At 41.1% G+C, this 23,678-nt stretch overlaps 1 protein-coding gene across 1 annotated transcript in view; it reads right to left on the bottom strand.

Annotated features, from left to right (window-relative positions):
• The window catches only part of foxp4 (forkhead box P4), a 168,115-nt gene that overhangs the window by 132,999 nt on the left and 11,438 nt on the right, over positions 1 to 23,678 (bottom strand). The window contains exons 2-4 of the mRNA XM_042405824.1: positions 14,371 to 16,320; positions 13,914 to 14,005; positions 13,253 to 13,371 (exon numbers count right to left, since the gene is read on the bottom strand). The gene's annotated coding sequence lies outside the window, so the exon portion shown is untranslated. The remainder of the gene's footprint in view (positions 1 to 13,252; positions 13,372 to 13,913; positions 14,006 to 14,370; positions 16,321 to 23,678) is intronic.

Below are 23,678 nucleotides of genomic sequence, written 5' to 3' on the forward strand. Positions count from 1 at the left end.
TTTAATCACTTCAATGAAATGCTTTATGTCACTTGAGAATGCAAAGAAGCCTTTGTATGTTTTTAAAATATCTTCAGGAGTCAGACACTGATAACAAGACTCACATAAATATGACCTAAGTAATTTTGGATCACATACCGACAAATCATGCTAGACAGACATATTCTAGTATGAAAAGGCCACACATAAATACTGCATGCACACATGCAGGATTAGTGATGACAGGGCCCACCATGAGGGTAGATGTGAGGGATCTAACTTTCTTTTCGGACCAAGAACTGTGGCTTTTCAAACAGGAGTGGGGCCACCACAGGACAGAGAGAGAGAGAGACATACAGACAGACAGAGAGAGAGAGAACTTTTTAAGCCCTGTGGTTATATTTCCCTGGAGCCTACCCCAGCTTTACAACTCCATTAACTGCTCTAGTGCAGATTTTAGCCCGCTTCGGCCCGGATTTGTTCTGAAATAAATCAGAAATGGAGGAAAGGAAAGTCCAAAATGTGGGTCCCTGAGCACCTTTGGTATAATTCCTTCCACTGGCCGAGGGGAGGGAGCTAAATATTAGTACGACTGCATCCACAGCCCAAGCAGGGCCACCCCAAGACGCAGGGCTGCCCGACTGACCTTCTTCATTTAAGACCTTAACTTCTTCCTCATTTCAGTTGGTGTGTATGGTTTCTGTGTGTTCTGTGTGTGTGTGTGTGTGTGTGTGTGTGTGTGTGTGTGTGTGTGTAGGGGTCTCCAGTGATTCCCTGAACCCCACAGCCAGTCTCATTTCAGCGCTTTTCTAAACATCACCTCTCAAAGCTCATTCCCGAATAAAAGACAACATGGAAAGAAAAACAGGACAGCAGCAGAAAAAGGAGGAAATGTTATTTAAAAGGTACCAGACCGCAGCATTTTCCACTGATATTATATACTCCCTGCCCAATCCAAAATATATACGGGCCGCAGGCCAAGAATGTAAAAATAAAACACATAGACTCAACATCTGGAGCAAACTGAACAAAACCCTCATTTAATCTGCCCTGAATACTGCATTCTACCATTCTACCTCTGGCCTGTCTCACTCACTGACACACACATTCACTCAAATTCAAGCGCATTCACACACATTCTTTGTCATATAAGCACACCTACTGTATACAGAGCGGTAGACTGCAAATACATGCATGAATATGGAGTTTAAACTAGATCTCCTCCATGTCTGCACAGTTTTATAAAAGCACCCTAAGGGCAGCTGTGGCTCAGGAGGCAGAGCAGATCGTCGACTAATCAGAAGGTCGGTGGTCCGATCCTCGGCTCCTCCAGTCTGTAAGTCAAAGTGTCCTTGGGCAAGATATTGAACCCCAAATTGCTCCCAAAGGCTGTGCCATCGGTGAATGTGTGTGTGAATGAGCATTAGAACTCCTGATGAGCAAGTTGGCATGGCAGCCTCTGCCATCAGTGTGTGAATGTGTGTGTGAATGGGTGAATGTTGGCATGTACTGTAAAGCGCTTTGAGTGGTCGGAAGAAAGGCGCTATTTAAATGCACCCATTTTACCATTTACCCTCTTTGATCATAATGCACTTGAATATTTAGAGTAAAAGACCTGAGGTATTTAGAAACAATATAGGGAGAGAGAGGGAAAGAAAAGTTAAAGTTTATATCCACCTGTTCAGACAAATATGTCAAAAATGTTTTTACACTTGGCTGAGGTGAAACAGTGGTGGATCCACAAAGAGAAGAAGAACATCTTTCAAATGAACAATATCTTCTTTACTTTCATCAGCAGCATCAGTGTATTGCTGCCACCCAACTTTATATTACTCTGCTCTAACAGAGAGCTCAAAAGATGAAAAATAGTGGCAGAGCAGACAAATTAATTCATGAAAATAACATAAATGGTGGAAAGCGGCAATGAAATGCCCTGACATACCAGAGGTACAGAAGAGCTTCTGGTGCTCTTTTAAGTATGTGCCCTTGTTATACCCTCTTGAGAATATTCAAATGGCACTAGTTGATAGACTTTTTGGAAATTCGTTCAAAATTTGCACATTTGGTTGGGAACATACCTATAAAGGAGAGAGGCCAGAGAGAAAAAGGAGAAACAGAGTGTATGTGTGCACGATGGTGCTTATTTTTCTTTACTTGAAAGTATCAAATGTCCTTACAGAGATTTTTTTTTCCACATCTTATTAATGTAGGGTTAGGACTTTGGTTTAGAGTTAAGATAAAGATTAGTTTAGGTTTGGTTTATGAGGTGAATGCAATCATTAAAGGCATTCTTAAGTGTGTTTCTACATGTTTGTGTGTGGGTCATCATTCTCTGCTACTGTCGGCCAGGCTGGCAGTAGCTGTCTGAGCTGAAGAGCAGGCTAAGAGCTGTGTAAGTTGTGGGTTTGATTCATACCCAGGCCAGGTAGAGGGTGCCAGGCACAGCAAACCACTGGGTACTGCACTTCTGCCAAGACTGTGGACCATTCTCATAAAAACACATTAACCTCTTCAGCTCCACATGTCTTCCACTGGGTTCATCATTACAAATGCACGGTGTGCAGCCGAGCATTGTGTAAAACTATAGAACCTCATTATAAAATCTAGTCAAGATCCAAAAGTTTCTAAAGATACAGAGACACTGTCGGGGGTATAAAATGATGCAACAGGAAGAGAAAAGTTTATCATGCAGCTATAAAATCTGGCATATATATATATATATATATATATATATATATATATATATATATATATACACACACATATACACACATATATATATGTATATATCATTTCAATGAAACAATTATAATATACAGTATATATGTGCATTGAACAGAGTGAAGCTGTATATTTTCTCAGTTTAGTGCTACATAAGAGGACAATTAAGAGTAACATCAGTGCGTGATGTGTTTACAGTAAAAGACGAAATCAGATATGTTCAAATGAGCAGAGGTCTGTGCAGTCACACCTTCTGATCTGTCTTTCAGTCAGACGTTATGCATCCTTTCCAGATCACAGGAGGCGGAGGAGAGAAAAATTAGCAAATAAATCGATCAAGAAGGCATCTGTAATGTGATATACCAGTACATACGGTTGCAACTCGATACAAAGTGGTTATAGTATAAGCAAATGGGACATCCATTAGAGTAAAATGAGGAGTAGGGAATGGGTTTGAGGTGAACAGGGTGCAGTCTTAAGACAGTTGTTAGATTAATGAAACATACATTTCCCCAAAAAATCGTGCTTGTATTTATTGCTAATTCTATGTTTAGAATAGCTTAGAAATGTAGCTAATAACATTAAACATAATTTTCAGTGTCATTGTTTCTTTGTCAGAAAAATCACATATTAAAAATTTCACATTTCCACTCTCCTGTAGGTGATAATGAATGAAACCTGTGAACCTTGAACTACACTTACATTCCATGACAGACCTGGAGGTGTGTTGTGGTTTTGTTTCTAATCCTTTTGTTATCTTACACACTAATCATTTTCCCTCCTTTTTTGCCACCTACAGGACTGTATGCAGTATAAAATAAAATGATGATCAATAAAGGCAAAAGTGATCATCTCAAGCTGCACAAATGCACACACAAATATTAAGGTACACAGGGAGAAAGAGAGAGAGAGAGAGAGATAGACAACAGAGAGTCTGCTTACACAGATAGGAACTGTCAAGCTTGGTCAGGTTTTCACTCACAAAAGAGATGTGTGTGTGTGTGTGTGTGTGTGTGTGTGTGTGTGTGTGTGTGTGTGTGTGTGTGTGTGTGTGTGTGTTTTGTCTCTGTGAGCATCTGATAACCTATAACCTGCAAACTCAATCCAGCTTTGTAGTGACAGTAGAACACAGAAGCACATCAAAACCAAAGCTCACTGACAGCTGTTTATATGCACCACAAGCCTCCAATCAGACACACACACACACACACACACACACACACACACACACACACACGCACAGGATTAGAGAGAATATCAATAACCCTAACCAGAGGCCACACCATGAAGAACTAAAAGATGACATCTTGTATCAATGACTTACACTGAACCACTGCATTTATGTCAATAGAAGGTGATGCTTGGGGACATACATCAAATTATAGTCTTCAATTCAAATGTGCCTTCTGACTGTTTAAAGCTCGCCACTATAGTGGCAGATGTCAAGAAAAAACTCAACATCAATGACAAGAATGAAAATGAAACGCCAACGAACAGATTCGTTCTTAAGTGGCACGTACGAGTGATTTAAGGAAATTTGTGGCATTCTTCAATTTTCTCACGCTTCTCTTTCTTCATACTGAGAATTTTCTCTTAGTTATGAAAGAAATTTACAAATGGTCCAGACCAGATTTTGAGTTTAAATGTGATACTTAAATCAACTAAAATAAAATATATAACCAATACAAACTTAATGCAAAATGTATATATTCTGTTGACAAAATTGTCATCATCATGGTTTACCATTTTACTGAGAGGTGTTTTAGATTTTATTATTCTTATTGCTATATTTGCTGACAGCTGCCTAACTTCATATCAACCCATTCCCTCTTTATTTCTGTCTCAATACGATGATTTCCGAAAGCAGGGTTTGATTTTACGGTCATCAATTATGCTAATTATCAAATCTCATGAACCTGCACCTCCTTATTAACAGGTGGCGTTCATCAGGCTAAAACGAGCAATTTACACTGCACTCTCCTGGGCAGATAAGAGAGTTGTAGTAATCCACATAGGAACACTCGTTAAAACAAGCCTAACTGGAAAAAGAAAGAAGAGTTTAGGAAAAGAATATAAAAAAGTTTTTCGGATCATAAGATTAAGGAGCTTTAACCAGTCTGTGTGAATTTATTTAGACTTACTGATAAATGTAACTGTCCATAGAGTCACAAGTTCTACAAATCGTGTCACAATTTAATAAATGCGTCATTGCTTAACTTTGTATATTCAGCCTCTTTATGCAAGAAAAGTATTTGAACACGCACACACTGCAAAACTGTAAACAGTTTGCATAACAGTAGATTGTTAGACTGTGGGCTTAGGTTTTGAATTTGAGATCACTTTTTGTTCAATTGTAAGCATAGTTTAACAAACCTGAAAAAATAAATCTATCTACTGACTTTTACTTTTCCATTCAGTGGCCTTGAGGGGCTTTGTGGTAAATGTTTCTATGTGCACAATTTTAGTTACGCCACTTCCATCCTAGGTGAGCAGAGCACCATCTGTGAGTGGACAGCATGTACTGTATCACTGTATCCATTCCTTTGTCATTTAACACATTTTCACATGATTTGTATGAAAGTACCTACAAGCAATTAAGCAACAATGCCAGCGAGAAGAAGAAAGCTTTTAATCCATCATGGAGGAGAAGCAAATGTTTGCATTACCAATTAATATTTTTGTTTTCATTCTGTCAACCATTTATTAGCCATATGTATAAAATGACAAACATCCATTACACCTTACTGTGGTACCAAATGAAATCAATGGCCAGTCTGATCAGTCTGAGTCATTCAGTTTTATCAATAAATGAAACCAAAAAGCAAGTAAATATCAGCATTTATGAGGCTGCTATGTATTTTGTATGGCTAAAACAATATCACTGATAATAAAAACAATTTTGTAATTAATGTAATCAAGTAACAGTTACTGTCATTAATGCAAGGGTTAGGTATACATCACATTAGTTCATACATTTAACTTGCAGCATGACTAACATATGCAATGGGGGAAGAAGAAAGGAGAGTCCTGCTGTTGGCAACAGTGTACTGATCTTTTCTTGTTGATATTTTTCATCTCTATCTGTTTTATCTCTTTGAAATTGTTGGCCCTGCTAACTCCTAACTTGAACAAATCTGTCCTATTTAGGTTTCCTTTTCCTGATAGTGTCTGTTTCCCTTTAACCATAACAACAAATTGAATGAAAAAACACAATGATATAACTGCATTATTCACAAATAATCTCCCATGTGTTATAGCTAACTATAACCAACACTCTGCTTGGCCTTCACTTGTTTTAAAACACTGCCTATCTTACTGTTTTACACCCTGCTGCTTTACCTCTTCCTCTTCCTACATATTTATTTTAAGCTGAATCTTCACCATCTCTTTCTGTGTGTGTCTCTCGATCCTTCACTCTCTCTCCTGTTCACCCCTCCTCCTCCGGCTTCAGTTAATTCATGAACAGCATCATGATTGAATATTAATAATTCACATCAGCTCTCCCTGATGACTCATTACAACCCTTCAAATGGAGAAGGAGGGAGAGGGAGATAGGCATACACACAAGACAATATGAAAGCACACACACACTCAAACACACACACACACACACACACACACACACACAAACACACATTCATGAAGGTATTATCCAGACAAAAGTTTTCTTTTTTTTAACTTCCATTTAAAAGTTTGATATTGAGCCACAGACAAACATGAACACACGTGTAAATTCACACATAATAATTACTTATTTGAACTAGTTAAGGTTGGGGTGTTGGTGTGAGGGCTGTGGCACAGTGAAATGGAGAGAAATTATAAATTGACTGGAGCAGAATTATTAAATGCCTTTGAAGGAATCTTTTCACAAAAGTGGAAGTAGAGTGCTTAAAATTTAACCTTCCCCTCTGGAGTGAAAACAAAAAAATAAGAAACTGACTTCATTGTATCAGTGAGAGCAGGTTTGTATGTGCGCATGTAATGTATGAGGGTGACATCTTGAGAGTGTCAAGGTAAACTCATTGAGTATTGGTTGTATATGTGTGCCTGTCCACACTGACGCACATCACCTAATGACAATGACAATAAGAACAAAACTAAAATATTCCTTTATTTTCCTTTAATAAAGACGTTATTTTACTAGATCATGCTCCCTAAAAAGAAAAGCTATGCAGGGCAGGCCATGCTTTTTTGTTACATATGGGCATGTTATCGTGTACACTCTCCCCACTAAACTTTTGAAAGAGATAATAGATGCCATCACACCTCATCTGCTCACTATTATAAACAGTTCCCTTTCCCCTGGATGTGTGCCTGACCTCTTTAAGACGGCATGTGTTCAGCCGCTTCTGAAAGGGCCCATATTGGATCCGGCTGACATGCAAAACTTTCGGACAATTTCTAAGTTTCCATTTATTTCAAAAATATAGGAGAAAGTAGCTTTGACACAACTTCTGGAGGCACTAAGGAACAATAAATATAACATCTTTGAAAAGTTCCAGAGCGGTTTTCAGAAGCTACACAGTACGGAAACAGCTCTCCTTTGTGTGACAAATGACTGGCTGCAGACTCTGGACACTGCTCTGTCCTACTGCCGATGGACCTAAGTGTAGCCTTTGACACCACAGAGTACATAATTCTTATTGAGAGACTGAGGAAATGGGCAGGAATCACTGGAGTGGTTCTCCTCTTACCTGGAAAACGGGAAGTTTTTTGTCTCCATCCAGAATTTTAAATCATCAACAGCTAACATCACCTGTGGACTGCCCCAAGGACCTATTTTGGGACCAATTTTATTTGCACTGTACATGTTACCCCTTGGACATATCATTCAACAACACATCTCTTTTCACTATTACGCTGATGATTATACCTCTCATTTAAACCGCATGAACTGAACAATCTAACCATACTGCATTCCTGTTTATCCAACGTCAAGGACTGGATGGCAGCTAACTTCCTATAATTTCATAGCAATAAAACAGAGGTTTTGATCTTCGGTCCAGAACATCACAAACTACAGATACAGTCCTCCCTTGGTTCACTTACTACCAATGTTAAGCCCATGGCAAAGAACCTTGGGGTCACTTTTGATAGCCATTTATCCTTTAAGCAGCATATGTCATCCAAGCTGGTTTTTATCAATTAAGAAACATCTCCAAGATAATACACATGCTTAATTTTAATGCCAAAGAAAAAGTCATACATACTTTTATATCATCATGCCTGGACTACTGTAATTCTTTTTTTACCTGTTTAAACTCCCACTCAGTCTCACAACTGCAATTTATCCAGAACTCAGCTAACTTTCATGAACTGAAGACACACTGAAATAGTGAAATAGCGACTTCCCTGTGACGGCACCTGCCTGTCACTCAAAGCAACCTATGCCCTATGCATAACTTTAAGCCTTAATAGAATTTAAACAAGTGAGTTATATAAAAAGTTGTCATTAACAGGGAAATTAGCTATAGAGACCAAAACCTTTGTTTGTACTAGGATGTAAACATGTTTATTTCTGCTGTAAAGTTGGACATTTTAACATGGAGGTCTATAGGGACTGACCAAGCGGCAACCTCTGGGGCTGTAAAATGAAGCCAATGCGGGAGTGCCAAAAACTGCAGTTCCTTGAATGGCCACTTGAGGCTGGCTCCAAAAGCGAGTCAATCCCCATAGACCCCCATGTTAAAATGCCCAACTTTACAGCAGAAATAAACTAATTTCTCCTTTCATGACAGCTGTATGGGGTGGGGGGGGGGGTGAATTTTCACCCGTTTAAATTTTATTAAGCCGTAAAGTTATGCATAATGAAGGACATGGCTGCTTTGAGTGACAGGTCCGCCAGCCGCTAGGTGGCTTGTGGCAGCCATTCGGCCCACCTCTTTGCCCATTTTTGATTGGCTGGGAGCAGTGGTGGCTAGTGACTCAAAAAATTGGGGAGGACAGGGGGAAAACCAACATGGAATCTTACAACAAACCGCATAACTAATCGGAGGGGTGGGGGTAATGTTATATGCCAATAAAACAATTTGCTTTTAAAAACAAAAACCCCTGAGTGGTGAGACAGCTGCTTCTTTAAATACATTCAGCATATACATATTGTTTCTAAACAAAGTGCTCATTTTAGCCGTGGAGTGGTTCAGGATGTGTGATTTTACCAACAAAGTGAAATTCAAATTTATAGTATTTTTCTATTGTGACAACAGATTTATGTTCACATCAAGAACAAACAAGATATCACATGAATTACACGTGTTTCCTATGTATTTTCTTAGTATACAGAAATATATAAAGTACCACAAAGCTTATAATCTGATACAGGTTCAGATCAGTGCTGAATACTAGAGAGACTGAACACTAAAAACATTCACAGATCTAAAAGTGTAGGTTCACATCAGAAAGTATTAATGCATGTATCAAATACATGACTTACACACTCTTATCTATATGCACCACATACAAAATATAATCCACAAAGCTGACATGTTAATACCTGTTATTCTAGTTACTTTAAGCTATTACTCAATATATGACTCAGCTTAAAAACCAACTGAGGAAATTGTCACAAGCAAGCAGCCAGACCTCCTGCACTCATTCACTAATCGCACAACATCTAAAGGTGACTAAACAACCACTCAATTAAAAACTGGATCAATTCCAAATGAATGAATGAGTCCAGAAACCTCACTGTAACTTCAACAAGCAAACGACCCACAGCACATTATATGATTTCTGCTGCATTCTTGTTAAGGAGATAAATTCACACAACAGCCACAGAGACATTTTAACCATCAGAGAAAAAATTAGGGACCAAAGAGACAGAGAGAGAGAAGCTGTATCTGACTCGCGTTATCTGATGTCTTCTTCTTTCTTTCATAGAGATGAAGTATTCATGTCATAACATCCATTTGTGGCTGTTGGTCATCTTGTTTGTTAGTTAACAGAACTTTGTGGCTGCTGGTTAAACAGTCTGATATCATTGGCAACAGTGACAAACAAGCTAACTCTCCTGGTTGATTCTCCGGTTGCTTCTCTCTCCAGCCTCCCCGGCAACGTCCTGCTGTTGCTGCTGAACAGTCCAAATCTATTCTCTGGTTAGTTTAAGAACAGTACCTAACAGTCCTTCCATGGATGTATAAAGAGTCCTTCAAGCTGCTACAACAAGCTAACTGTTGCATTGGCTAACGCAAGGAGCTAACTACTGCTCGTTATCTACTGCTGCTACTCTGCCTTACAGTGGAGAGAACTGAAGATGAAATCTGGAAACAATAATTGGACCAACGCGATGTCAATATTGCATTCTGGTTGTTGATTGGTTAGGGAGGACGTCCTCCCTTGGAGCGTCATTTTACTTGTCTTGGCCAATCATAGATTAGCATGAAAAAAATGAAGTACATTAAATCGATGTAACGCCTGGGACACACTGGATGTGCGAGCAGCGCGTGTGCGTGTGTGTCGCTGAACTGCTGCGTCTCTCACGCTTGCAGCGTCCACACTGAAAGCGTGTCTGCTGCGGCGCTTCTGCCACTGGTAGCCCTATCTTTCTCATTTTCCCTGTCCATTTCTGCTGAGGACCGCGCGCGTCATGCAGAGAAAATAGGCGAGACCTCGAATCTCTAGATGAAGCAACGCAGCAGCCACGCGGGCAGTGTGGCCACTCTAACTTGTTAACATGGGCGCCGAAATGAAAAGCAAGAGGTTCCGCGACGCACACGCGCTGCTCAGGCATCCAGTGTGTCCCAGGGGTTAGAGATCCCGCCCTGCAGAGGACAGCAGGCACCCATCCTCCTCTGTCTCCCACTCCCCCTCACTCTCTCCCACTGCCAACCACCACCACCACACAGACTGCTCTTTCTCCTTCTACCCTGCAGGTGTCGCTGTTGAAGCATTTTAACCAAAATTTCAACAATGGATTTTTTCCAAAGACGAGAAAACATTTTTTTTATAAATAATACTGAGATTTGGTAATGGTTTATTTCAACCAAATATTATTTTTTATATTTCGATCTTCCTCTTGCCTCTCAAAAAATAGAGGAGGAGCAACTTCCTCTGCCTCTATGGACCAGCCTCCACTGGCTGGGAGTTAGGCAGCATCACGCACTGCCAAGATCTCGACGGCCGGAGCAGCTCGCTTTGAGCTTCAATACCACTCTTCAGAAACCAACAGGTGACGTCACGGTAACTATGTCCATATTTTTATACAGTCTATGGGACTGACCCGCTTTTGGAGCCAGCCTCAAGTGGCTATTTGAGGAACTGCAGTCTTTGGCACTTCTGCGTTGGATTCATTTTTAAACCCTGGAGGTGGTCGCTTGGTATGGCTCCAGATTATATTAAAGAAATTTTAACCCCTTACAGTCCAGCCAGGCCTCTAAGATCAGCCGATCAAAAATGTTTAGCTGTTCCAAAGCCTAGGGGCGATAACCAAAAACGCATTGTCACCCTTGGTTTTCAGTCTGGTCAGTAGAGTCTGCCGATCTCGGACTCCACTGCAGCTTTTAAGTGCCCCCTTAAAACTCACTTTTACAAGATGGCCTACACTTAATAATGTTTTCTTTTTCTATTATTGCATATCACATATTTCCTCTCTATATTACTATTTTATGGTGTTTTATTTAATTTATTGTTATTACTATTTTAACTGTGCTTGTTTTCATTATCATCATTTTAGTATTTTTATATGCACTTCCATATATTTTGCACTTTTATCTGTTTCATATTCAAGAGTTTGTTCTTTTATTGGCATTCTATCTGCTTTACAAGAGGTCATCTCTTTTATTTACATCTTATCGTATGTGGTTATTTCTTTTACTTCAATTTCACTTGCTTTATATGAGCTCATTTCTTTTATCTGTATTTTACTTATTTAAATATGAACTCATTTCTTTTATTTTGCACTTGTACTTTCATCTGTTTGTGTATAGGCTCAGTGCTGCTTGATATATGTGCTCTCATGTTCATGTTTATAATAAAATAATAACACACACAATAATAAATCACACACACACACACACCTACACACACACACACACACACCTACACACACACACACACATACACCCACATTGCTTCAAAACCATTTAGCCCCATTAGTAGAAAGCAGAGTTGAACACCTTGCAGACTGCGAGGTGTGTGTCGATCGATGGAGGTTAAACCCAGGGTTCAAATATAAACAGCTGGATAAGTCACAATCAATAGCTCCTATCCCCTGGCAACTGGTCAATACTTCCACACCCCAACCCAGTCAAAGCAGAGAGAGAGGGAGACAGAGCCGGGTGGAGTTTCTCTGTGCCTGTTTTGCGATAAGGATGTTAATGAATATATACATAGTCACATACACACACACACTTTGCCCTGAGTTGATAACCTGTTAGCAGAGCTGTGGTAACTCAATAGAAAGCTGCTCTTATGAAAAAAACATGACCATTCCTATTGATTTTCCTGCCCTGCCAGAATACCTTCTGCTGCTAACATATTTTTACAAACTATTTTCACTCACACTACAAACAACACCGCATACACACGCATTAGCCTACGTCTAGGGTTACTCAATCAAGGCAATTCCTGCTTGTGAGATGAATTCCTGTAATAAATACCTATAGTGTTCCCTGTTTGTCATTTACATTTCTTGTATTTCTACCTATATATTGCACTGTTTTCTTGAAACAGGAACTTTTTTTCTGTACCAAGCAAGAAACTTTACTTTTACAGTAGCACGCCTACTAGTGCTAGGAAGGAAATATTATTCCTTATGTGAGTGTGCACGTGTTGATGCTGTGTGTGTGTGTGTGTGTGTGTGTGTGTGTGTGTGTGTATGTTAGTCTCAGCGCTAAGCCATAGAGGAGATGGACTCCATATGCAGAGTGTTTTCACAGCCCTGAAGGAAATCATGACCATAGCAGAAAACCCACCAGATATTTCACTAAGGTCTCATTTGTCTGTGTCTTTGTGTGCGTGCATCTTGTGTGTGAGGGCATGATGTGTATGTGTGTGTGTGTGTGTGTGTGTGTGTGGGCATGTTATTTGTCTAAGCCTGTGTGTGTTCCTTGTGTAATTTTTGTTTCTATGTTGGCACGCACAGTGTATCACACCCACCTCTCTGTGACCAGCGCAAAATAAAAATATACCTTGCATGCCAGTCCAAGGGTTGGGATGTGTGTGCGTGTGCATATGTGTGTTTGTGCATGTGCTTCCATGGGTGATGAGTGGGCGCTGGCGGTGCGACATTGGTGTGTAACTGCTCAAAATGAGGGCTCTCCACTTCAGCAAAAGGCCATTGGGGGTGCTGTAGGATACAAATGTGTCCACAAATACAAACACTGACACAAGGACACACACACACACACACATATTTTTAAGGGTAAATTATCAGTGATGGTGATTCTTAGAGTGAGTCTTAGATGACATTTATTTCAACCATTGGGCTATAAATCACTCATAAATCAGACTAAGAGGGAGAAGAAAATGTACAAGAGGGATTTTGATCACTTACTGATGAAGAATGTGTTTAATTTTGTCCATCTAACCATACCAGACAGGCAGCATCTCTCACCTTCTCTCTCTTCTCCATCATTTTGTCCTGGTTATCGAAAGCCGGCATCGTGGGAGAGCATCCTCGTTCAGTTCTCAGTCTTGTCTCAGCGTAGAGAAGCCGTCTACCGCCGTTCCCACCTAGACACAAGACCAGAGGAGATTGGTTGATTGTTTCTCATGCAGGCTCTAGCAGGGCTTTATCACTGCGATAAAGTTGGGAGCCGGGAGCTATCAGTGATGGCAGGCCAGCTAATACAGCTCAGCCTGAGCCAGTCTAATCATTTACAGTAGCGGTCGAACCCGGACACACGGCTCTATTAGCCCACTAGCATCATAAGCCTGATTATGGAGCACTTCCTCGTTTGTCGCCTCTCTGTCTGTTTGCTTGTCTGTCTATCTGTGCACAATGAGGCTTTTGGAAGGAAGGTTTCTGAGGGATGCGTAAAGGGGAAAGTGTGAGAAATCAGCAGCAGAAGCCAAGAATCAAGAGTGGATGAGGGATTGAGCGTGAGGAAGATGAGACATGAGGTAAAGAGGAGATGAGTCCGAGTGTCAGTGTTGAGTAAAAGTAAGCAAGTGCGCTGAGTTTGAAAAGTGCCATGGGATGGATGAGGAGGACAGGTGTAAGATATGAACTTGTCTGAGTGCCAGAAGGAAAAAAAAAAGGCATCAGTGATTACCTAAAGAGCCATGGACTCAGGAGACAGCCGGCCTTTATGAAGGGATCAATAACCATTCATGGTTGGCTGCTCTGGAACCAGCAGTTTTTCCTCTAACGCACACAGATCAATACAGGTGATTATCAGGGTTAACCCTTCAGTCTCCGACTCTGATCTTTTTTCTCCAGACAGCAAGACATTTAGCTCGATATCCTTAGATAACAAGCTGAAGATTAAAACACATACAGGTTAGCAAAAAGTATTGACATTACAGCTAAAAGATGTTGGTTTGATACTGTACTCATGAGGAGTGGAATGATGGAAACAAATTGAAAATACTTTTCCAACTGAGACAAAGTCCCACAATGACCCTCTCTGAAATTGATTTCAGTTCAGTGCTGCTGCACTTTTATGGTAAGAATCTGGCATAATGTCATTGTCAGCAGAGAAAGTAATGAAATAATGAGTTATTCCTCACCTTTTGGGCCCTCCTCCACAACATTTGAGTGTGGTATTGTGTGTTTTGTATGATGATGCCCCTCTTGCCCCAGGTTGACTCTATGTCTAAGGTCAACCCCTCTCTCTCATTAGTTCTGACCCTCTGCAACCTCCTCTCATCTCCGGTGACACGTGGGTCAAACGAAACACACTAATTATGGGAATTCGAGGTGGAGAGTGTCAATGTTTATAAGCTAAAAAGAGGCAAATAATAATTAAAGCTGGGGTAAACAGTGGGTTATGACACTGTCTCATAATTCAGTTTTTCTCACCTACTCTTTACCATAATGTTGGATGCTATGAGAGACTCTATCAGGAAGTAGACACTCTGGATTATTTGGCTACCTGACAACAGGTAGCCAAAACTTTGATTGTCTTTATTCACATGAAGAACACCAAATGGACATTCATGGCACTCTTGTACACATCTGTACACACAGACACACATACACACACATGCATGCACTGCCAAAATTCAAATTCCCCATGCAAACTGTTTGCCCTGTGTCAGCCTTATGGACATTTATATGGCCAGACTCACACAAAGAGTCCAACAGCGCACATCAGAAAACATCTGATTCTCTTTATCACCGCTGCTTCTATTTCACACTGATCCAAAATAGACATACTTGCAGGCGCACACAGGCACACACACACGATCTACCTCTGATCCAAAATACCTCTAGAACAAACAGAAAACAATTCCAGGCATTTCTTTCTGTCAGCCGCCAGCCAGAAGCGCGTGGAGAAATGGTTTACATGCTAGCATGGAGAGAAAGTAACAGCAATAGGCCTAACGATTTATTACAACCACACTGAACACACACACAGAAGCACACGTACACCACTTACACACTGCATGTGCACACACAAATATGGACATTCATGCCTATTCAATAAGCTTCCTAAACCCCTGATGGCATACTATTGAGTGACATGCAGAGAAACAGAAATATGAGGGGAAAAAAAATAATCGAGAGTGACAGAAGTGTTTTGCAATTCAAAGTCACTCAAAAAAACAATGTATATTCCGAAACAGTATGGTGCCGCTAAACAAAAGCGTATGGTTGGCGGCAGAAAGAGAAAAAGAGGTAAAGAGAGAGAGAGGAAGACAGAGAGGGGCTAAGATAACGAACCATTAAACTTGGCACCGCTGTCCAAAATCCTGAGGAGAGAGAGATAGAGCATCTTTAAACACTGTCATTTGACTTTGAACAAAGTGACTTTTGAAGTGAAAGAAGCCGTTTCCCCCTTTTTCCTTTTTTCCCTTCCCTCCACATTTTAATGCTCCCTGCTCTATCATGTAAATCCCCATTCAAATTAGTTGGGCATTAGAGCCCTCAGCAGTAATGTCAGAGAGACTGAATGAGATGGGGGACTTAAGCACCTAACGAACAATGAAATTCCCAAGCCTTGGGACAGGACAATTAAGAAGCAGGCTTAGCCAATGATGAAAATTTATTGCTATCTAATACATATTTCTATTTTCTGAACACTAACCAATTTGAATGTGATTAAGGGGGGTGGGGCGCTTCATTAAAGAGACGCTGGCTCTCAGAGGTCGCTGGGAGAGAAGCCTTTTGATGTTAAATTACAAATACGGAGGAGAAAGGCACTGCCATTGTCTTTTTGGGGTCCAAGTATTGTTTTCTGTGGTTCCCCTTAAACGGGTTAGTTAACCCCTCACTGTCCAGGAGAGATGCTAATATGAAGGGGCCTGGGGGAGCGAGAGGGGAGGAGGGCAGGAATGGAGAGGGCTTTTTAGTGGGATAATAGACAAAATAAATGCCTTAGCGTTTATTCCTTTCATCAGAATGAAAGCATCCATCCATTCATTGTTTCCTCCTTTTTCCTTGTGCGTCAGTCTGTCTGTTGGCCCTGCTCTCAGTGGGTGTCTTTAGCGCTGTTGGAGCCAGTTGCACAGGAAGCTCTGGTGAAGGGAAAAAGCACAGAAGGAGTAAAGCTAACAAGCCTGTTTGAAAACAAGACAATTCGTAGCAGATTCACACTTCATGCTGCCAATACATTTTGCCAAAATGTGATTTTATTCCACAACCACAGTAAGATGCAGTGATATATAGTGATTTCTTTTTTTTTTTTTTTGCCCGAACTCATCATGTGAAGTCTAAACGACACATTTAGCAGTCCCATTGTTAGGTTAAGGTTTTGTATATTGGTACTACAGTTCTGACACCTGTCCATTCTCTGGTGATAAAATAGAAGAGGCTCTGGTCCGCACAGTGTTTTCTGTGCAAATCAGTGAAAGGAAGGCGCTGGTGGTCCGTGTATGGGCCAGCAGGAGTAAGAGGAGAACCCCAGGGCAGAAACCTCCAAGCTGAGAGCCAAGGCATCAGCGTCACGTTGTTTTCAGCCAGATATGAAGCTCTGGGAATGGCTTACCAGAATACTCAGAAAGAGGAGAACAACGCTTCTTTTGTTATTTAACTGTCCTGCTCTGAGAGAAGGACCATAATTCGGGTCGGAGAGGAGAGCAGCAAACTGTGCATATATCTTCTCCCCTGCAACACGCACCAGGGCCAGATTAATTTGCGTTAATAGATGCGTTCTCAGGCCTAGTTTGGAGGGGATAAAGGACATTTTCATTAACTTTCTTTATATTTAATGTTCAATTAGTTGCGGGTATAACCGGACCATAATCAGATGGAAATATGGGCAGGAATTAATGCCCCGGCAGGAAGAAAGAAAGACCAAGGGATTGGTATGCACCCAATGCAAGACGTGTAGATGTGTGTGCCTGCATGAGGTTATGTGTGTGTGCTTGTCTTCATGAGAGTGTAAAACCTGATGCTCAGCATGCATAATATTACAGTACAAAGGTATTAAATCTCATAAATATATTTATAGAGATTAGATGAGATATTTACATGAATACACAAATATGTGCTGTTGTGTCAGGAGCAATGCCGGTGGGGGAAAGAGAGAGAGAATGGAGGAAGTTTACGACAGCATAAAGAGAAAATGAATGACACGGAAAATAGAAAAATCAAACGCTTTATTGTGTGGGTGAGGCATGCTTTTATCATCCTGATAGGCAGTGTTTAGTGTCGTGTGTGTGTGTGTCTGTGACTGATGCGGCGTGTTGTGTTGCATGTCACGCCGAATGATAGGATTACTCATTTTCCCCTTAGCAGAACACAAATCACTCTTTTATCCGCCATCATTGAATCTTTCCAGGGTTAAGTGTTTATGTTCACAGCTTCTCACCACGCTCTGCGTGTGTGCATGTGTGTCTCTTTTGTGCATTTTGTTTGTGTGTTCAGCAGAATATTCCTTCAACCTTCAACAGCAAAGTGAAATGGCAGAAACTAAATGACTGCTAAAAAAACAGTGACGTCTTGTCTCTCGTCTCTACAGAGCCCTGAAGTGTGTGTGAGTGCATGCATTTTAATGTGTCTTTCCATCGCACACTAAGCAGTTTACTGACTGAGATGTTGAAACAGAGGGCTTGAAGAAGAAATGAAAAGACACAAGTTTCACTAACCAGCAGAAAACTGACTTAAAATGAAGCATTGCTTATGTGTGTGGGTGGTGTCACTATTTGTGTGTGTGTGCGTGTGTGTGTGTGTGTTTGAGGGTTGGGGGGGTAGATATGAGGTCACTGTCTGGGGATTCATGGCCCGCAGTCTTGCATAGCACACACAATGAAGACGATGACAACAACTCATTCTTTGCCTGAGAAGATCGTGTAAAGCATCATGCCACTTCCTGTGAAGCCCGCTGGTGGCGATATAGCAAAGTCTTAACAAGCAGATTTTCATTCCACCTTGTCCGCTCTAACACTCTAATTCCTTTCTAGAGGTGGTTTAAGTGGAGGTTAAGACGTCACCTTTCTGATACACCTCGTGTCCTGTGCTGCCCCTCTCAATCCGCTTTGCAGCTTTTTTGACATTCTCTGCCTCTGTTCCTCTCCTTCTTTCTATCACACTGACACAAATATAATCACGAACACAGAAAAGCTGCTGCAGTAGTTCTGCGTGGGTAAGTAAGTTATGAGGATGTCGAACTGAATAGTAAATTCAGACATTATGCATCACCACAGAATGTACAACACATGAGCATACAGTAGATTTGGGTATGGACGGTAGGGACATATCTCTACCAATATAAAGGTGTTGTCAGGTGATCTCAAACAATCTAGCTGCTTTAACTCCACGTAATGTTAATGCTAAGATCTCTGTGTGTCTTCTGCAAAAAAAGTATGCTATTATGATAAAGAGTGAAAGAGCAGGATATGGGGGATACTCAACCTGATGATCTGGCAACCCTCAACTTCAAGCTGACTAGCAGCAGCTCGGCAGCAGCAGAAGTAGTAGTTGGTATTTATTAGCAGCAGTTACTATTTATAGTTTAAATGTTCCAAACGTCACAGAATTGAAAACGACTCCACTGACAAAACTCAGATCATTTGATATTATATTTAATTTCAGGCATTAGGTGTTGTTAGCTAATTTGTGATTGTCACTCAGACATGCAGTTTAATTAAACAACTTTATTACTGTTGGTGAAAATTCCTCCCCAAAGCAAGTTAAGACATCTGGTCTGTTTTAAAGAGGAACCAAAGTGTCAGTAACAGTTGAGCTTAGTTAATAAGAATGCTCTGTAATCAATCCAAATATTCATCTTTGAAATTAGTGGTAGAAATATTTACTATTAATACTATATCTCCGCTTTTCTACGAGTGGATCAGGAACAGGGTTATTACTGCATATCAGTCATTAAGATATGAACATTATTTATAGGCTAAATTAGCCACAGCTTGTCAACTGTTTTGTTTGTGACAGTCGGGCTTTTTTTTTTTTTTTATGATAATCCTGTCGGCAGCAGCCTGAGCAGCACACAGACACACAGACAGGTGAGCTGCAGCCTCTCAGGTGAAGTCTGATGTCATAGTGAAAGATCTAGCCATGAGGTCAGGAGAAATATAATACAAATAGAGGTTTTTAAGATGATTTAAAGGTAAGTTTGAGCATCACTGTGGCTCTGTCATGAAACTCTTGAGTTGTGTCGCCTAAATACACAAACTGAAAGAAGGACAGAATCTCAGGTGAGGTTTGAAAACCTTCCAGCAGCGAGTTACAGAGCAGCACATTACCTACAGGTTTCTATACATTTATTTTATTATGACAGTATATGTTATTTTTTAATATCACTTTTGGTCTCAGATTTTTAGTTAATTAGTTTATCAATAAAATAAAATATAAAAATCAGAGAAAAAAAATCATCAATCACAAGTCCAGTTTCAGGCATGTCAGCAAATGCATATTCAGGTTATTTTGCATATAAAGTATTTTGCAGAGTCAGGCTCTTTATGTGTGTATGCGTGTGCGCACATCTGTGCCTATGAAAGAGAAAAGAGTGGTAGAGAGCGAGTATACATACGCAATTATTTTAGCCGTGCAACAAAAACTGTCCTTACCAAAGTTAAAACCAAACCTACACCCTTGGTACGATAATTGTGAGCCTTCATACATAGTGAAGGAGGATGAAAAGAAAAAGTTAAATACTGTGTGTTCAGAAGGGTCACAAGGACAACGAGGGATCATCTGTCAAGGTTATGCTTCATCTTTTTTTCCTATTAGATCTAAGATATATAAATGTGTATTCTGTAATGAATAATAAAAGCCAAGATGAGAATCATTTGAGGACTCTGTCTGCCATGTTCTCAGAATTTCATATTCAAAAACACACTGCTTCAAGACATCAACCACACTCTATTAATTTATTTTCAAACCCCTTTCAGTGACTGGAATACTTTCTAGTTTGACAAGGACAGCTGTGGGATGACTTAACTTAGAGAAAGAGAGAGGAAGACACAGAGAATCTGCACCCGCAAAATGCTAACTGCTTGTATGCAATGTCCTCCACTTTTGAATTAATTTAATCAACATGCTATAATAAAAAAGTCTGATAACACTATGTGCATTTCATTAGTCCTTCATGTCTGTGCCATAATAAACTAGTGATAGATGAAAATAATCTTTAATCATAGTCAGTGAAATTTCTAGTCATTGGGAATGAATAGCAGATTTACAAATCCAATGTCCCCTCTGCTTGTATTGGCTTCAGTGTTTATGCACTCCATCCAAGTGAATTCCTTTCCTACTTTCAAACAATTTCATGCTCCAATTCCAAAGCCTACTGCTTCAAAGATAACAAGGAAACATGGAGGAAATTCTGATCATTTGGCTAAGATCCCCTCTGAGTTCATTAGCTGCCTGCATTAATTAAAAACAAACAGGATAAATTGACCACAAATGGAATTTTGGGTGAAATCTTGTCAGCAATCCAATAATGGTGTGAAAAAAATATCATTTCAATTACAGTGTAAGCTGTCTAAAGCTGGGGTCAGATCTGCTCCTCTCCATTGAACTTCAGGGCTTCCCAGGCTCTGTCTTGGTGAGAGTATCCAGGGACTTGAACACGGACGATTACTGAGGTAATTTGGCTGAAAGCCCACTTGAATTGGCCCAGACCCTCGATACTATCAGCTTCACAATTAACCAACAAAAACAGATAACCTCCAAATCTCTGCAAGCCGTTGCAGCTATAATAGCTCACCAGTCTTGCCCAACACACACACACACACACACACACACACACACAAACACTGTACGTACACGCACACACATACTGTACATATACAGATACAGTACAGATGTACACACTTGCGAAATCACACACGAACGCTCGCACAAACCCAAATACACTGCAGGGATTTCAGTCCAATTAACATGCATGCAAAGCAATTTAGAACCCAACAAGATGTTTTTGTCTGACTGCTCCAGGGTAATTTAGCACTTCTGTTTCCACACAAGCCTGCCATGGAGGGAGGGGAGGAAGAAGCGAAGAGGGGTTAGAAAAGTGGAATGGATTTCTTGATTAAAACTGGCCTTTTTCCCCCTCTCTCTGCGTACAGAGGCGTGTGGCTGCGGCTACACACATGCAGCAAACATGCAGCGAATCCATATGCCCTAATACAGAGGCAGCATCATTGTTAATTTCCTTTGTTAGCTGTCTGCTCCCCTGGTCGATTTAATTTGTGGTGGTGTTTTAGTGAGCGGTGGTTAGGAATTGAATTAACAGACATTCGTTTGCTCGTGCATTCCTCTGTCTCCGTTCCGTTGTGTGTGTGTCAGGTCTACATACTCTTCAATAATTGGACTTAGATTACAGTTGATGTGAATGCATGATCACACTGATGCCTCTCTGCAACAGACGTCCGGAGATGGTTAGTTGCCTGACGTGATTTCTCTAACAGCTTGGCATTCATACCTAAATTATGACTGAGCAACAAGCAGAGAAACAGGACACTTGTAAATGTGCAAGGAATTTTTATGAAAACAAAGAGCACCTTTGGTTGATGCCTTGATCTTTTATTTGGCATCCCTGTGACTCAAACATCACTATCTGTCTCTCTATCTGACGCTCACATATCAGAGTTTTGTGTTGCTGACTTTTTCCACTGCGAGGTAATTGTTTGGCAGCGAAAGAGCGGTAAACAGATGGATGTGACAGGTGAGATGTGAAGATGCAAAGTAAGGAGACATTAAGGGGGAGACAGAAAAACACATCAGACAAATGCAGTGAAAAAGAACAACAGAGCACAAATCTGGGCCTCCCACCTTCGTAACTTCCTCCTCCTCGTTCCTTCTTCACGTAATTAAACCTATAGTCACTTTCAATTAGCTAGCCTTTCTCCCCGTGCACGCCTTTATGCAAAAATTAATTAGTCAATTAGCCAATTAACATGTGAGCAGGTCTTTGTGTTAACGAGGCTTTTACAAGCTGTGGCAACCCTGCAGTAATGGCAGACAGGCAATAGATGCCATGGGACTAGTTTACACCACACATATTCTGCACAACCAGGCTGCTGGCACACCATCCTGGAACACAAGCACACACACACACACACAGACACACACACACACACACACACTTTAAATTACTCTGCTGCAAACCCTTGACTCATACTCCACACAGCAGATGGACTTGCTTGCTTATTTTAGACCAGTGCAGTGATTAGATGTCTTTCATTAGGTGAATCAAGTATGTTGGGACTGGACTGGAGTGAAGCCAGCAGTCCCAGTAGACTCCTAATGTTGCCGCATTGAGGCCCACCGCTCTACACTGTTCCCGCTAAAAGTGCCGGCCCTTCCTCTATTAGGCCCAGACCACAAATCACAGCAGTTTATTTTTACTGTACATTGTACACAGACACACCCCCCCCCCCCCCCCCCCCAGTCAAATAATATGTGTGCCCTCTCTTTCTTACTCTCACACACAAAGACAGAAACGTGCACACAGTCCAGTTGTATCGGCATGCGTCTGTTCTGTGTCTGTGTATAAATACAGCCAAGAGACAGCAGTAATGGCTCCTGCTTCAAATAAACAGAGAGCAGAGAAGCCTCCCATCCCTGCTTCCCTCTGACCTAAATCACGGCTGGACGGACACCCCACTTCCTCACGCTGGACGTTCTCAAGGAGACCAGGGCTCCGCTACCAGAGCTCTGTGTGTGTATGTGTGTGTGTGTGTATATGTGTATCTGTGAATAACTGGAAAGGGCGAGCAAGAAAGAGAGGCAGTGAGGGTTGAGGGTTGATATATTCCACATGTTGCTCACAACCCAGACACAACAACTCCTCGGCATTAGGAGGAGTGTTATGAAAAAGAGAGGAGGCTGGGAGAAGTTTCTGCTGGTGAGTGGAGGGAGTTATCGAGGGTATGAGCCGGTGGGGGTGGGGAAGGAACAACACCCAGGCTTTTAGGAGAGAAAAAAGGAGGAAAAAGTGTGAGCTGCGTAGGTTTTAAGTGTGTTGAGATGAGGAGGGGGGGTGGGGGGGGGGGGTGGAGGGTGTAAAGAGGAGGAAGGCGTAGAAGCAAATGAGGAAAGGTCGCGGAAGGTTCACGTAAAAAGCGCCCTCTGATCAGCAAAACTGTGACCAAAAAAAGAACCTGTCATTTCAGGCTCAACTCACACAAATACACACCTACGCACACGCACACATTTTATGCTGGTAGCGGAGATCTCTCTGTCAGTAAAGAGCACCGGCCTCCTTGAGAACGTTTATTTTCCCGTTCCGTCAATCTAAACAATCCCTTAAAAGGGATTGCAGATGTTTATAGGGCTTCACAGAACAAATGCTGCCTTTCTGACCTGCAGATACACACACACACACACACACTCTTACACACAAGCATGCAAATATACACACACACACTCCCCCCAGCGGAAGAAACAGATGCAAGCGCTTGTAATGAAGACACAC

Source organism: Thunnus maccoyii, chromosome 3 (genome assembly GCF_910596095.1).
Source record: "Thunnus maccoyii chromosome 3, fThuMac1.1, whole genome shotgun sequence".
NCBI classification, from domain to species: domain Eukaryota; kingdom Metazoa; phylum Chordata; class Actinopteri; order Scombriformes; family Scombridae; genus Thunnus; species Thunnus maccoyii.